Here is a 14,822-nt window from a genome sequence, read left to right as displayed (position 1 = left end):
ATATATTCTTTAGGCAATTCATTAATTTGATATACATGACAGAGAACATCTTTGACATCAGACAGACTTGGACTTGAATCCAAATTCTGCCATTTACTAGCTGTGTGACCTTCAGCAAATTGATCTCTCTGATGCTCAGTTTCCTCACCTGAAAAATACAGATAACTCTTACTCATGGAACTGCTGAGAGGAGTGTATCAGATAACACAGGTAAAGTGCTTGACCCATAATTCCATTTCCTTTTCACTTTAATAATATTACTAAGTGCCTAGTATCTTTTTAGGTTCTGTGCTAGGCCCAGCTGGAGATACAAAGGTAAATGAATATGATATGGGCTCTGCTCTCAAGGGGCTCAGGGATGAAGGAAGGGAGTTCAGCGAAGACTTCACAGAAGAGATGCTTTAACTGTGTCTCTTTTTTTCCCTTAAAATATAAGGAATAAACATCAACTGCAGAAAAAAAGAAAATATAGATAAGCGAATACAAAAATAAACAACAAATCAGTCCACCACCAAGAAGCAACCAATGTTAAATTTTGAGGTGGGGTGTATATGTGTGTGTATGTGTGTATGTGTAAGTTTAGGAGGTTATTTTATGTGTATATATGTATAAACACACATTTTAAACAAAAATATGCTGTTCTATTTTAAAACATGCTTCTTTTCATTCAATACTGATGAAAAAATTTTCATGTACTCAGGTAAGGGGAAGTCATTCTGACTTACACATGATTTAACTCAAATTTTATGCTAACTAAAACACCCTGTTTGTGGCCTATTAAACATACATTGTACATCTGCTTTAATTATTAAAGAAAAGAGCACACTGACCAGAAGTAAAGAATGTCCATGTTAAAAATAAAGATAAAATGCTTCCCTTCCTGGACGCCAATGCTGGTCCTCCTTCAATGATAAGACTCTCTTCCCAGATGCCAAGACCATACTGACTCACTGTATACATGCTGATCTGGTTTTTTCCCTAAACCTCGTAGGAATGTATCCCTGACTTGTCTGATGTTCTTTGTTCTGACAAGATATAAAACTGCTGAAAAACATGCTTCTCTGGAGCAGTTCCTTAGAGTTATTTGAGAGGCTGTCTCCAGGCTATAGTCCTCAGTTTGGATCAAATAAAACTATTTTCTATTCCTATTATAGAATGTTTATTGACTACTGATCAACAACATTATAATACATATTTTTCTATGTCAGGAAATATTAATATATAATAATACAAAATACTTTTTTTTTACTATTTTAATCTTCACAACCCAATGGGATAGGTACTATTATTACCTCCACTTTACAGTTGATGAAATTGAGACACAGAATGGGTAAGGAACTTTCCCAAAGTCACACAGCTAGTTAAGTAACATAATCAAAATTTGAACCCAATCCTAGTCCAGAGTCTGTGCTTTTAATCACTAATGTATATACTACAATTTTAAAAGGCTGAATACATTGTGGAAAACAGCATGGAGGTTTCTCAAAAAGCTAAAAATAGAACTACCATATGAAACCAGCAGTTCTACTCCTGGGTATATATCTGGAAGAAACAAAAACACTAATTCAAAAAGATACATGCACCCCAATGTTCATAGCAGCACTATTTATAATTGCCAAGATAGAGAAGCAATCTAAATGTCTATCAACATGTGAATGGATGGATAAAGAAGATGTGGTATACATATATATAATGGAATACTATTCAGTCATTTAAAAAATGACATTTTGCCATTTGCAACATGGATGGACTTGGAAGGTATTATGCTAAGTGAAATAAGTCAGACAGAGAAAGACAAATACTGTAAGATATCACTTATATGTGGAATCTAAAAAATCCAACTAGTGAATGTAACAAAAAGGAAACGGATTCACAGATATAGAGAACAAACTAGTGGTTATCAGTGGGGAGACGGATGGGAGGAGAGGCAAGATAGCAGTAGGGGATTAAGAGGTAGAAACTACTATGTATGAAATAAATAAGCTACAAGGATATATTGTAAAACACAGGGAATATAGCCTATTTTTTATAATAACCATAAGTGGAGTGTAACTTTTAAAACTTTTGAATCACTATATTGTATACCTATAACTTATAAAATATTGTACATCAATGATATTTCAATAAAAAATAAAAATAAATAATTTAAAAGCTGAATATAAATCCATTAAATGAATGTACCATAATTTAACCAATCTACTATTGTTAGGTGAACTGGGTCTTCAAGACTGAGTCTTCTCGAAAAGAATAGAAAGAAATTCCAGACAAAAGGGCCATGAACAAAGTTACAGAGGTGTCAAACAGCATGGCACATTTGAAAGAGTGCTTTCGGGAATATGGATATGACTGGGGATATGGCATGAGTGGGAAAGACAAGGAGGCTGGAAAAGTAAGGTCATATAAAATTGAAAGGGACAAGACTAGTGTCAGGAAGACCAGTTAAAAGCCTACTGTCTGACTATGGAATATTATTCAGCCATAAAAAGGAATGAAATTCTCACATATACTGCATCATAGATAAAGCCTAAAGACATTATGCTAAGTGAAACAAGCCAGATACGAAAGGACAAATATCGTATGATTCTACTTATAACAGGCACCTAGAAGAGGTAAATTCATAGAGACAGAAAGTAAAAATGAGGTTACAGGGGGTGGGAAAAGGGGGAGTGAGAAACTATTGTTTAATGGGTACAGAGATTCTCTGGGGATGATGAAAAAGTTCTGGAAATGGATAGTGGTGATAGTTACACAACACTGTGAATGTACTTAATGCCAATGAATTATATACTTTAAATGGTTAAACTGGTAAATATGTTATGTATATTTTATCACAGTTTTTAAAAAATGACTCTTGTCCAGAAGGGAAATGATTAGGAACTAAATGGAGACATGAGGGGAAAATTTTGAGGAATATCAAAAACTATACAACAGACTTGATGACTAAATGAATGAGAGGGTGAGGAAAAAAAAATTTCTCGGGTTTCTGGGTACAGAGGAGGCCATTATTAGTTTCCTTTTACAGATAAGGACACAAAGGCCCAGAAATACAAAGTAATTTGCCGAAAGCCACAGTTTGTTAATAGCAGAATTGGAACTTAACCATCAGAGTCCTGTCTCTCACTGTACTCTTTCCACTACAACATATCAAGAAAGAATATTATCGTACATTTGTATAGCACTCTATAATTTACAAAATGTTTTTGCATACATTATTTCACTTGATAATCATAACAACCTATAAGTTAGACAGGGAAGGTCTCATTTTATTGTAGAGTACACTTAAATAGAGTAAGAAAAATGATACAACTCCTTAAAATCCTCATCAGACAGAGATCTAAATTTCATCTGTTGGATTTCAGGAGAGCCTTAAGGTAGGAAGTGAGATTCAAGTAATGAATTTGGGATTACCACAGCTGCTGCATGTATTAAGTATTGAGGGGAGAAAGTGAGTAGAATAGAAGTAGTTTGGGTAGGTTTCAGGCCACCATATTGCATAACTCCATGTCATAATTTTTACAGATAACAATATGACTACTGACCCCTGGAGTTGTGTAAGACAGCTGTCCTGGATGAAATAAAGTATGAGTCTCCCATCTGCTGATCAGGATCTACTGGTTGATCTAGAAACCTTGCCTCATGGAACTGCACCCTGGTTCCCAATCCCGTCTACTCCTCTGCCACATCCCCTTTCTGCCACGTGTCCCAGCTGACATCCCCAGAGTGAAAGGGAGAACAGCACAGCCAGTAACTATTCAGGGACTACAATGTTGGTATCTACCCTGATCTCAAGACTCAGACTAAAAGAAGCTCTTCTGTATATAAGGTTGGAGATCACCATAATAAAGGATTGGGAGGAGACAAAGATGTTCTTAGGTGATTATTTCTACTTATCTGGTGGGGAAAAAAATTCTAGAAAGTTCCAGGATAATACTGTTAAACCTTCTGAGAACATGATCATACTTATATTAAATCTAAAGGTAACAAGAGAGAAAAGGCAGGTCATAACAGGCATTCATTTGGTAATCCACTCATGCCTTAAACCAAGGTAAAAGAATATTAGTACAGATTACAAACAAAACTTACTACGTATGCTTCTGACCAAATTGTGTTTAGGTACAACACAAAACTAGGACACAAATGGTCTAGCCAGATGCTTCATATAGAAGATCATCTAAATCTGCTCAAATGCTTCAAATGCAGAACAGAACCTAAAACAATCACTGGTAGTCCTCAAATGGCCAAGTCAAACAACTGCAGTTAAGTTTCTTTTCCTCGTGTCTGGACAAAGGAAACATACTACTCTTATAGAAACACAACTGAAAACAAAGGCAAATGTACTCTATTTTGCTTGAAGACACTTCGGATGGCATTCTACTACCCATCACAGAATGTATTTCTTTCTCTTTCATTGAGTAACCTCCCTCTACTTCTCCTGACTTTCCCTTAGACGGCCCACTGACACTAAATGTGTACCTTGCTCTCTAGTGTTACTTGGTGCTACTAGGGTAACTGACCCCGACTGCTCTGTGTAAATATCATTATATTGCCTATATAGTTGTGTCACCAAGAAAACTTAATACAAAATTCTAAACTCAGGAGACAAATCAGAATGGAGATGGAATCAAATCAAGGTAGTATGACTCTAAAGCCCATGCTCCTTACCCTCTCCAAAACAGTGTACCCAAAGGAATTTACCATAGACTAAATAGCTGTTTAAACCATTCAAAAGATGACTGTATTGGAAAAATCCACTTTTCCCTCTTGTGTTTCTCCTTTACTCTTATACTACTACCATACTCACAACACTTCTGACACCAGACATGTGGAGGTTTTCCCCCACCAAGAAATCCTCTGTGACACCAGCTAGGTGTCCTACAAATAACTCAATTCTGACACTATCTACATGGAGATACGGTCAGATTCCACAAACTAAGGGCTCAGTCCTACAAGAACTGTTCCCACCCACCCCATTTCCCACACATGCAGACTTAAATAGCTGTTCAATGCATTAAAAAGATAGCCCACATCTACCACTTTCAATACTCTTCCCCAATAGAAAATCTCTACTACAATCAAGCAAGTGCCCTCACTGCCATAGAGTCCATGCTTGCCATTTCTTTCTAAGACTGTTTAGACTGTCTCCTTACCTACAATGCTCTCTTCCACAAATTTAAATCCTACCACCTCACTTGTCTGTAAACTCCACAAAAGCGGGAATGTATCTGTTGTGTTCACTCTCATATCCCAGCACCCTGCATATGGTAGCTACTCAAAATAATTGTTGAGTGAGTAAATGAACCCAAATACCACCTCCTCCATGAAAAACATGTCAAATATTTGTATCTACTTTCTTTTTGAATTCTGAATATGCTCACAATTAGCATCATAGTTTAGTACCTAATTTCTCTATAATTATTTGGTATTTGATTTTCTTAACTAGACATTGGATACATGCTTTGTGCCTCTTCGTACATCTCACAGAGCCCACGTAAACACTAGACATACAGGGGAAAGGTAGAGCTCAGTGGTAGAGTATGTGCCTAGCGTGCACAAGGTCCTGAGTTCAATTCCCAGTACCTCCATGAAAATAAATCTAATTACCTAACCCTCCAAAAAAAAAACACTAGACGTACAGCAAGCACACAGTAACAACTGGAGTGTTGAATTTATTTATAAAAATTCAATTTACCCACAACTTTGTAAGAATGCAGCTATTCTGCGGAGTAGGTTAGACATGCATAAAGCCTTTTCCATTGCCTACATTCTATATTTTAGAAATAATTCAATAGACGTATGGTGCAGCATTTGGCAATCAGAGAAATAATCTAGAAAATTCCAATGGCCCAGTCTGTGGCTCATTAGTTAATACACAAAGCAGATTGTTATGAGTTTCCTTGGTGGAGAAGTAGAATGAGTACATCAGGGTGATCTGACTTGCCAGCAGTCATGAGTTTGAGATGCCATGTTAGCATACTATAGGTGTACTGTAGGCTACTGTGTCCTCCTAGTCTGAGCTTCCCATTTTCTGTGGTGTCATTTAGAAATTAAATATTGCTCGCAGGTACTGACTGAGTAGTATGTTGTTTATGTAGTCTACTAAATTCATAGCACAGTAAAACTACAATTTACAGTTTTATTACATAGGTTGCTAAAACTACTTTTATGGTAAACAATACATTAAAAGAGTAACAGTAACTAAACTTTATTGTGTGCTTTCTACCTGCCAGGCACTGCTCTTAGGGATTTACATGTATTAATTCACTGACAATCCTACTGTTATTGCTGCTATTTTAGAAATTTGAAGGAACTAAGGCACAAAAGGTAAGAGGTCTGCCCATAGTCATACAAACAGTAAACAGAGGAGCTGGGATTCCAATCCAGACAGTCTAGGCCAGAGGCCCCACTCTTAGCCCTATATTATACTCCCTCCCCAAAACAGCAGATCACAATACAATGGTGAAGTCAAAATGCCTTGAAGTTGTCAAGAGAATAATATCCAACAGTCCAGAAAATATAACCAGCAATGTCCCAATTTATGCTTGCTGATTAACTTTTATTGTATGTTCTCTTAGTACAGTTTAAATTCTAAACATGTTACAAATATCAAAGTTTGGCCAAGTTCAAAGATGTGCTTACTGTAAAGATTTTTTTTAAAAAAACACACACATGGACCATTTCTTTTCTCTTCCTGGGAGACTCTGAGAATGCAAATAAAATAAGACTAACACCATTTTAAACATTAAGTCTTTTAGCATATCTGTAAATAATGTAATTAGCTAAAAACAAAACTATGGGTCTTTACTTTTGAATTTCATTTTAAATTACCAAGCACATTTTGAACTACCAATATTTTAATTTTTAATCATCTAATCAATTTGCTCATTCACACTTTCAAGTAAGATAAATAGTATTTTCCTCTTTAGGACAAACAAGGAACTTAATTTCAATAGACTTAATTTTGCTCATATGTCTATATATTTTTAAGGTACAATTATTTTAAAAAATACAGTTTCTTTATGTTAGGTAAGAGCATAGATTCTGAAGTCAAACTGACTGGCTTTAAATCTCAGTTTAGCCACTTGCTAGGTCTAAGAATAAAATTTGGCCCTATGAAAGAATATGTCAACTCCTACCAAAGTGCAAACAATAGACAAAGTACCAGATTTATTTTTTCACACCAGACAGAGGAACAGTTCTGGCCTCCTTCACTTATGTGCACAAAAGAAAAAAAAAAGACTCAAAATCCCATGACTTACCACTTGCCCTAAAGTTAAAAAACAGGAATTCATGGGTTACTTCTGTAATAATCACAGTGCACAAACTTTTAGGCAATCTTTTTTTTTTAATTGAGGTATAGTTGATATACAATATTATGTAAGTTTCAAGTGTTACAACATAGTGATTCACAATTTTTAAAGGTTATATTCCCTTCTAGTTATTATAAAATATTGACTGTATTCTCTGAGTTGTACAATATATCCTTGTAGCTTATTTATTTCATACATAGTAGTTTCTACCTCTTAATTCTCTACCCCTATCTTCCCCTTCCTTCCCTCTCCCCACTGGTAACCACTAGTCTGTTCTCTATATCTGTGAGTCTGTTTCCGTTTCATTACATTTACTAGTTAATTGTATTTTTCGATTCCACATATAAGTAATATCATACAGTATTTGTCTTTTTCTGACCTATTTCACTTAGCATAATACCCTCTAAGTCCATCCACGTTGTTGCAAATGGTAAAATGTCGTTTTTTATGGCTGAGTAATATTCCACTGTATATATACACATCTTCTTTATCCATTCATCTCTTGATGGACACTTAGGTTGCTTCAATATCCTGGCTATTGTAAACAATGCTGCTATGATCATTGGGGTGCATGTATCTTTTTGAATGAGTGTTTTTCATTTTTTTCAGTTATATATCCAGGATTGGAATTGCTGGGTCATATGGTAGTTCTATTTTTCGTTTTTTGAGAAACCTCCATACTGTTCTCTACAGTGGCTGCACCAGTTTACATTCCCACCAACGGTGTATGAGAGTTCCCTTTTTTCCACATCCTCATTAGACAATCTTAATCACACTCAAGTTGAAGTAATAATTTATTCTTTTATCTATTACACTTTATCTACAATGAATTTAAGGCTCTAAAGCTATCTAAAGGCTATGAAGGTTTTCATGACTAAAATTCTTCCTTTTATCACCTAGATAGAAACAGATGAGCAAGATAAAACACTTTGCTTTAGACGGACAATACTTTAAAAAGTATGACACCAATCTGATTGCTAATACATAAAAATGCACTTACAGTTGTGATTAGAAATTAATACCAAGATATTGTGACTATAAATCTAAACTAAAAAGTGCTATTTAGAATTAACAGTGAAATGATATAGCAAAATAAGAGAAAGCATTTATTGGCCAAAATGAAATTAGCTGTATACAAATAGTTTAGTATTAATATTAGTGTTTTAATAATACGATTAATATATTTATCAATAATCAATACAATACTTTATATTTTAGTTTAATACTATTAGATTAATGATCAACTGAATACTTAAATTAGAACTCTTAGAGCAAATAATTTCATCATCACCAAAATATTAGACACCTTTTTTCCCATTTTAAGTGCAAGGATCAACAAAGGAAATTACACTTGGCACTCTTTAACAACTAAGCTCCCTAAGCTTTTGTTAGCTCAAAGAACAACCTTTAAGTGTCCTCATGACCCTAGAGATCAGCTACAAATTAATCCTAAATCCTGAGAAGTTCATTAATAGGGCTCTCCACTGTAGAATTATCCCTCTCTGTTCGTCTATCTCTACTGACAATTTTTCAGCTCTTAACAGAAGCCCTTCTAATGCCCTCCTCTCCTGAATGGCAGGTAGGATGCTTCAGGTGAACACTGAAAAGATCAGAAACAATTTTATTTGTAATTCCAAGAAACATAGAATGCTCTGCAAACCCAGGATAGGGTAAGGAAAGGAGTAATTTCAGTATTATTCCCTCCCTATCTGCTTTGGTTAGGACACCAAATGCACAAGACAGATCAGGAAAAATTACAACAGCATAAAACAAAACACTTTAATTTTTTACAAATGAAATCAACTAAGGTAACTGGTCAGGCTAAAACAATTTCCTTAAGATGTGGAATAACCCGTTTATTCCAATTAGTAAATTGTCAAAATGCATTCCTGATTACGTCTGGAAAACTGGACTTCTATACTAGAGAATTATAAAGTAAAAACAGGTTTAAAAAATTTAAATCCTTCGGCCACAGCTGTATAATTATAAACATAGACAGAAAACACAGGACAAAGCACAACTAATTCACTCACTTTATCTTCATTTTCTTCAAGGAAAGAAGTATCTGTGAAAATTGATGTAATCTACCAATATTTTTCACATTTGAGCCCACAAAGATGAGGAAATCAATTTCCTAACAGTGCTGGAGAAACCAGGAACATACTTATGAAACCAGAAACATCCTATCCTTTCACTTTAATGAAACACATTCTAAAAATACTGTGACACTATTCCTGCCATACTATCTCAGCAAGTAAGCAAGTTATATCATATTAAATCAATGTCAAGACTGAGATTCATAAATGAAAAACATGACTGCTGGGATGACAGACTGAATGAAACAGGCCTGACTGTTGCCTGTCTCTCCCATCCCTCACCCTCATCTTGATTTATGTCCCAAGAAAGATTTCTGTTTAAAAACAAAATTCTGTAAAACCTTCAAAAGTTGTATTTTCCTTTAACAAAGATGAGTAGAAGGAATTTTGAGACAAAACTCCCAAATACTATTCTCATGTGTGCCAGTGCCTGTATCACCTCAGACAAATCTCTCCTCACAATTTACTTTTATATCTGGCAAAAGAAAATTATTTTCACTCACTGGGGGGGGGTCAAAGTCTTGATTAATGTTTGCCAAGTATTTTTTAAATATATAGATAAAAGCAGTTATAATGAGGAATTTATAAAAAGGAATGTGTTGCCTTAAAGCCCTCACAGAAGTAAAGGTTGTGGTATGTTACTGGGGTTATTTTTGCTTGCTCTCTCTTATTTTCAAACAGATTTTACTGCTTCTGCATGAATTGTTCAAAGAAAAACAATCTTCTGCATTAGAGACTAGACGTTTTAACCTATCCTTTTGATAGTGTCTAATCTAACCCTACCTAAAGGCCAAGAATCAAGATCTTTCTAAGACTAAGATTGAAAAAGAATAGTTTCTATCAGGTTAAGAAGAACAGTAAAGAAATCATTTTGGAAGAGAAAAGGAAATGCAGAAATTCCTTGGGGAAAAACTGGAACACCTTCTGCCTTTAGACAATGCTGTTATTCATTCCTACCAATTTAATAAGATTCCAAATTATATTTAAGACACGACACTCTGACACAACACTGTAAACTGTACTTCAATAAATAAATTAATTAATTAATTAAACAAAGACACGACACTCAATCAGAATTTAAATATAGCAAGCTTTACTTTTTCATATTTGAGTTTACATCAGAATTAAATCTCACATATTAACACTGTTTTTGTTACTTCATGGGTTTTTTTCCTATGTATAAGCTATTTTATTGGCTGGAAGATAGCTGGAATATGGTTGGGATACGATTGTAAGCTTACCAGTTTTTAATTCTATTTTTTTTTCTTTTAACCAGTGACATCTTGGAAGATGTGGCTGTTTTAGAGATGTTGATGTACAATATATTGTTGGATGCATCTTTCCAGCCCTGCAAGCCGTTCCTCACAGTATCTCTCTACCTGGGCTGCCCTCCCCTACCTCCATTCCTGCAAAGTTAAATCCTATCCATTTATCAAGGCCCAGCTCAAAAGCTCCATTCCCAGAATTCTCGTAACACTGTTTCTAATATACATTATTGAGATTAAAAGGGTTTATCTGTCTTTCCTACTAAATTGTGAGACACTTTAGTACAAAAAAGAAAAACCTTCTCTTGTCATGAGTGTAGAAACAAGAAAGTTTGAAAGATAAAAAATAAAATCTCAGTTCAAAATATCCTTTAAAAAGGATGAGATAAGCAACCTAGTTACTCAATCAGTGGGGCTGCTAGAATCCATTGTCTTCATGTCTGAACTCAACTTGAATGCAAATTCTTTTGAGGCCAGAGACTCTCTGCTATTTCTTGTGTATATCCCCCACACCTCAACATCACCTAATTCAATGTTCTGCACACATCAGGTCTCATCTACTGTAGATGAAGAGTTATAATTAAAACAAAGATCAGATGCTGAAAAATATTAACTTGTGAAACGATAAAATAGTTGCCTATGCTTAGGAGAACCTCAACGTCTACAACAAAAAGTGTCAAAGATAAAGATGCCACAGGCTGCAATGACGATGGAGAGTAACTTTACTGGGAGGGAGCAGAATGAACAGAATGAAATGGAAACAAGAGTGTTCAGTCAATTTAGTTTACGCTCCCAGAGCGAGACAAGAAGCAAAATAACTAATTTCCTCATGTTATTTCATTAATAATAGTGATCAGTCCACGTGACTTCCAATACCGGCCACAGATCTTGTACCTTCAATTAGGTAACAGAGGCTATAGATGATCAGGACACTTCCTCAGAAGGGTACAAGAAAGCGACAGGGGTCAGGACCTGAAATCTCCCCTCCTCTATTCCCTGTTAGGGGAGGTAAAACATGAGTGCAATAAATACCTGAGTTGTGAAGAACTGAGTTTAAAGGCTCCCCCATATTAAAATAACCTTCTCGCCACACTCGGTAGTACACGCTGACAGTACAGAATACTCGTCCAGTAGAAGGGGACGACGGGAAGCCGATATAGGACTTACCTGTTTCTTTCTATCCTATGGTTAAATCTTCGGAGCTACGCAGCCGGTGGCAGCGACAAACACGCGCACAGGCTCCGATCTCACACACCGGGAGAAGTCACCGCGGCGACCGCGGCGATGGCGACGGCGGCGATGGCGGCGGCGGCGGCGGCGGCGGCGGCGTCGACGCCAACTCCTCCCTCTGCTTCTTCCCTTCCTCCACCCCCACCGCCGGGCCGGCTGCTTTCACCCCTGCCTCCACCCCCCACTTCCGGGTGGTGCCCCAGCCGGAAGCAGCCGGAGGGGCGGAGGGACGCGTCACGTGAAGGGGAAATGCTGAGACTAGAATCGAGCTTCTCCCGCCCCCTGCTGCCCTGGGACAGACACGCAGCCTCAGGCGGAAGTCTCCTTTTGGCGCTGCAGAGATCCCTCTTCCTCGCTTACCAAAAACAAAAGCTCCATCAAAACCTGTTATCTGCAGTTTTCCTAACCTCAAGCCAGAATGTACCTTAGAGCTCCTTATAAATCATCTTCTACATAATTCAGCCTTTCACAGATTAAAATTAGCCTGCTTCTGTTAGACTGTGTAGTCTAACTCCAGATGTGAATGCCAGAACGATGAACTTGTCCTCATCCCTCCACTGAAAAATGATCTCAACTTTTTTTGATAAATGTTTTTTAATTCATTTTTTAAATTCATAATCTCTATGTGTGTGTTGGAGTTGGGGCAGGGATCTCACCTCACACTACCTTCACATTGCCATTCCAAGCTCTGAACCACTTCCACATTTACTCATTCACTCATCCATGATCTTAAAAACCTACAGGATTCCAAGGATGCAAAGATATTAGAGTACCTATTACCATGAGTTTTGATAGAAATGAGATGCCTAAAATGTAGCAATACAATGCAATAAGTAGGTGGTACAGAAAGCATTTAAGAAAAATTTATTTTTATTCCTGTTCCAATTTGTCATTTCAAAAAACAGCAAAATCCTAGAATTTTTAAAACTATAAACATTAAGAGTAAGGAAGGGGCTTCATCTCACTAATTTTGAAGCAAGATGTGGTGTTTTCATATATCCTTTCATTAAATATGTCATAAGATGCAAGGGAAAACTAATCACAGGATTATTCATATTTTCATTTAAACCCAGATCCCATTAAGAATATAAACTCAAATAATGTTGCAGAACTCAAAACAGTGCAAAGTGTAAATATTATTTTAAGACTGTAAAAGGCTTAGAAAAGTGGCACACAGTATGTCTACTTAAGTGTTTAATAAAATAATTTTCATCATGGTTCAAATCCCTATTAAGCCCTGACAGGTAACACTTAACACTGTCCACAGATCTAAATTTTAGGCCAACAATTAAGTATTCCAGAAACAATTATTCTTTGCCCCTCTACATCCATCCACATTAATAAAAAAATTCACTTCAGGACTCCTTACCTTTCTGAACATTAAGCTGTAGTTGTCAATGTGCATAGCCTTAACTGTTGATCCAAATTCAGCCCCAAATTTTAAATCTTAAAAACCACATCACAAGAAATGGCTTTTAAGTGGGCTTCCAATTATTAGCAAGTTGGTTTGTAACTACAATATTAACATTGTGTTAAGCTTTCAAAGAAATTCACTAATAGGTAGAAACCAGAAATAAACCTTTATCAGAAGAATATCAAATCTACTAGCTCTCTAGTTTTTATGTAAAGTATATCATTAAGAGCTGCAAGATCCTCTACATCCTTAGTCACTGAGCCTTTTCCCTCACTCTAAAACACCTCATCTCTAAATCAATCATCCCTAATCTCCCTTATCAATGAGTGAGTATACCAACACTTTTTAAATTAACTGAGCTTTCAAACAGAAGGGAATGTCCTCAAGAAGTAATCAGGTTTCCTGACGTTGAGCAGATAGTAGGTGCCCCCAAAATGCTTACTAAATGGTTAGTATTACCAATAAAGTTAATACTCGTGAGTGTGAGAACTCAAAGTCTGTGCCTCTACAGCTACCACAGTACCTAGTTCTAAGTTTAATGAATTTAAAAGAACACATGCACTCAAATAAGTTTGAGTCAAACTAAGAATGGCATTTAAGACATTCATCCTAATTAAAAAATACTTCATAACCCAATAATTAACATTTGAAGGACCAGCAATGCTTCTAAAGTTACTTACCTAAATTCTTCAGATTTTTTATAGGAACACTAATTTGACAAGCTTCACTCTCAAAGTGATGTGTCACAGGATGAGTGCATTTGTGAGGACAAAAGTTTGATTGAGTATACTAAGAAAGTTGCAAAGTCAGAATATTGTGATGACACAGAATAATTTAGACTTAAACTACAGCTTCATTTCTGGTAGTGGCCATGATAGTTTTGTTAACTACTCATCAGGACAAGATCAACCATAAAATTAAGTCTTAAAAGTATGTTCAAAGATGCTGAATAACACCACCAGGTTTTATCACACAAGGCAACACATACGCTGGCAAGTGGACAGAGACATTTTTAAAATGTCATACTATTTATTTTTGCCTATCATAATAGCTGACAATTATTACTTACCTGACAGATGTGGTACAAATCATACTGAAAATTACCTCGTCATTAGAAATTCTCAGTGCCAACTCAGTAACAAAAAGGGAATGTTGAAACTTTGTTACATTTATTTTGCTTAATCGTGTCGCAGGGTTTCATGTATTTGAATACTTTAGTCCTATTTTAACATTCTTTCAAAATACAGTATTGAAGTTTTATTAAATAGTGGCACTACTATATAGTTATTAATCTTGTAACCTACTTATATTGTGATGACATTCAAATCATTTCTTACTTAAATCATGAAATTACTGGTTTTGGTGCATTTAATGAGAAAATAGGACATATTGCCATGAAGGCATTCTTAGTATTTCACGTAAAAAGTAAACATTTTTCATGTTTGGTTAATTCCTTATCTACATCAGGTAAATTTGTAAGATTCCTAAAAGCCACTTACCTGATAACTTA

At 35.8% G+C, this 14,822-nt stretch overlaps 1 protein-coding gene across 2 annotated transcripts in view; it reads right to left on the bottom strand.

Annotated features, from left to right (window-relative positions):
* ATP7A (ATPase copper transporting alpha) overlaps positions 1 to 12,058 on the bottom strand; it is a 128,002-nt gene extending 115,944 nt beyond the window's left edge. For both annotated transcript variants that reach the window (XM_031671581.2, XM_072955838.1), the window contains exon 1: positions 11,836 to 12,058. The gene's annotated coding sequence lies outside the window, so the exon portion shown is untranslated. The remainder of the gene's footprint in view (positions 1 to 11,835) is intronic.
* Between the last annotated feature and the right edge of the window lie 2,764 nt (positions 12,059 to 14,822).

The sequence above is a fragment of the Vicugna pacos genome, chromosome X (assembly GCF_048564905.1).
Source record: "Vicugna pacos chromosome X, VicPac4, whole genome shotgun sequence".
NCBI classification, from domain to species: domain Eukaryota; kingdom Metazoa; phylum Chordata; class Mammalia; order Artiodactyla; family Camelidae; genus Vicugna; species Vicugna pacos.
Note: the sequence above shows the minus strand (reverse complement) of the source record. Positions and strands in the feature narration are given on the sequence as shown.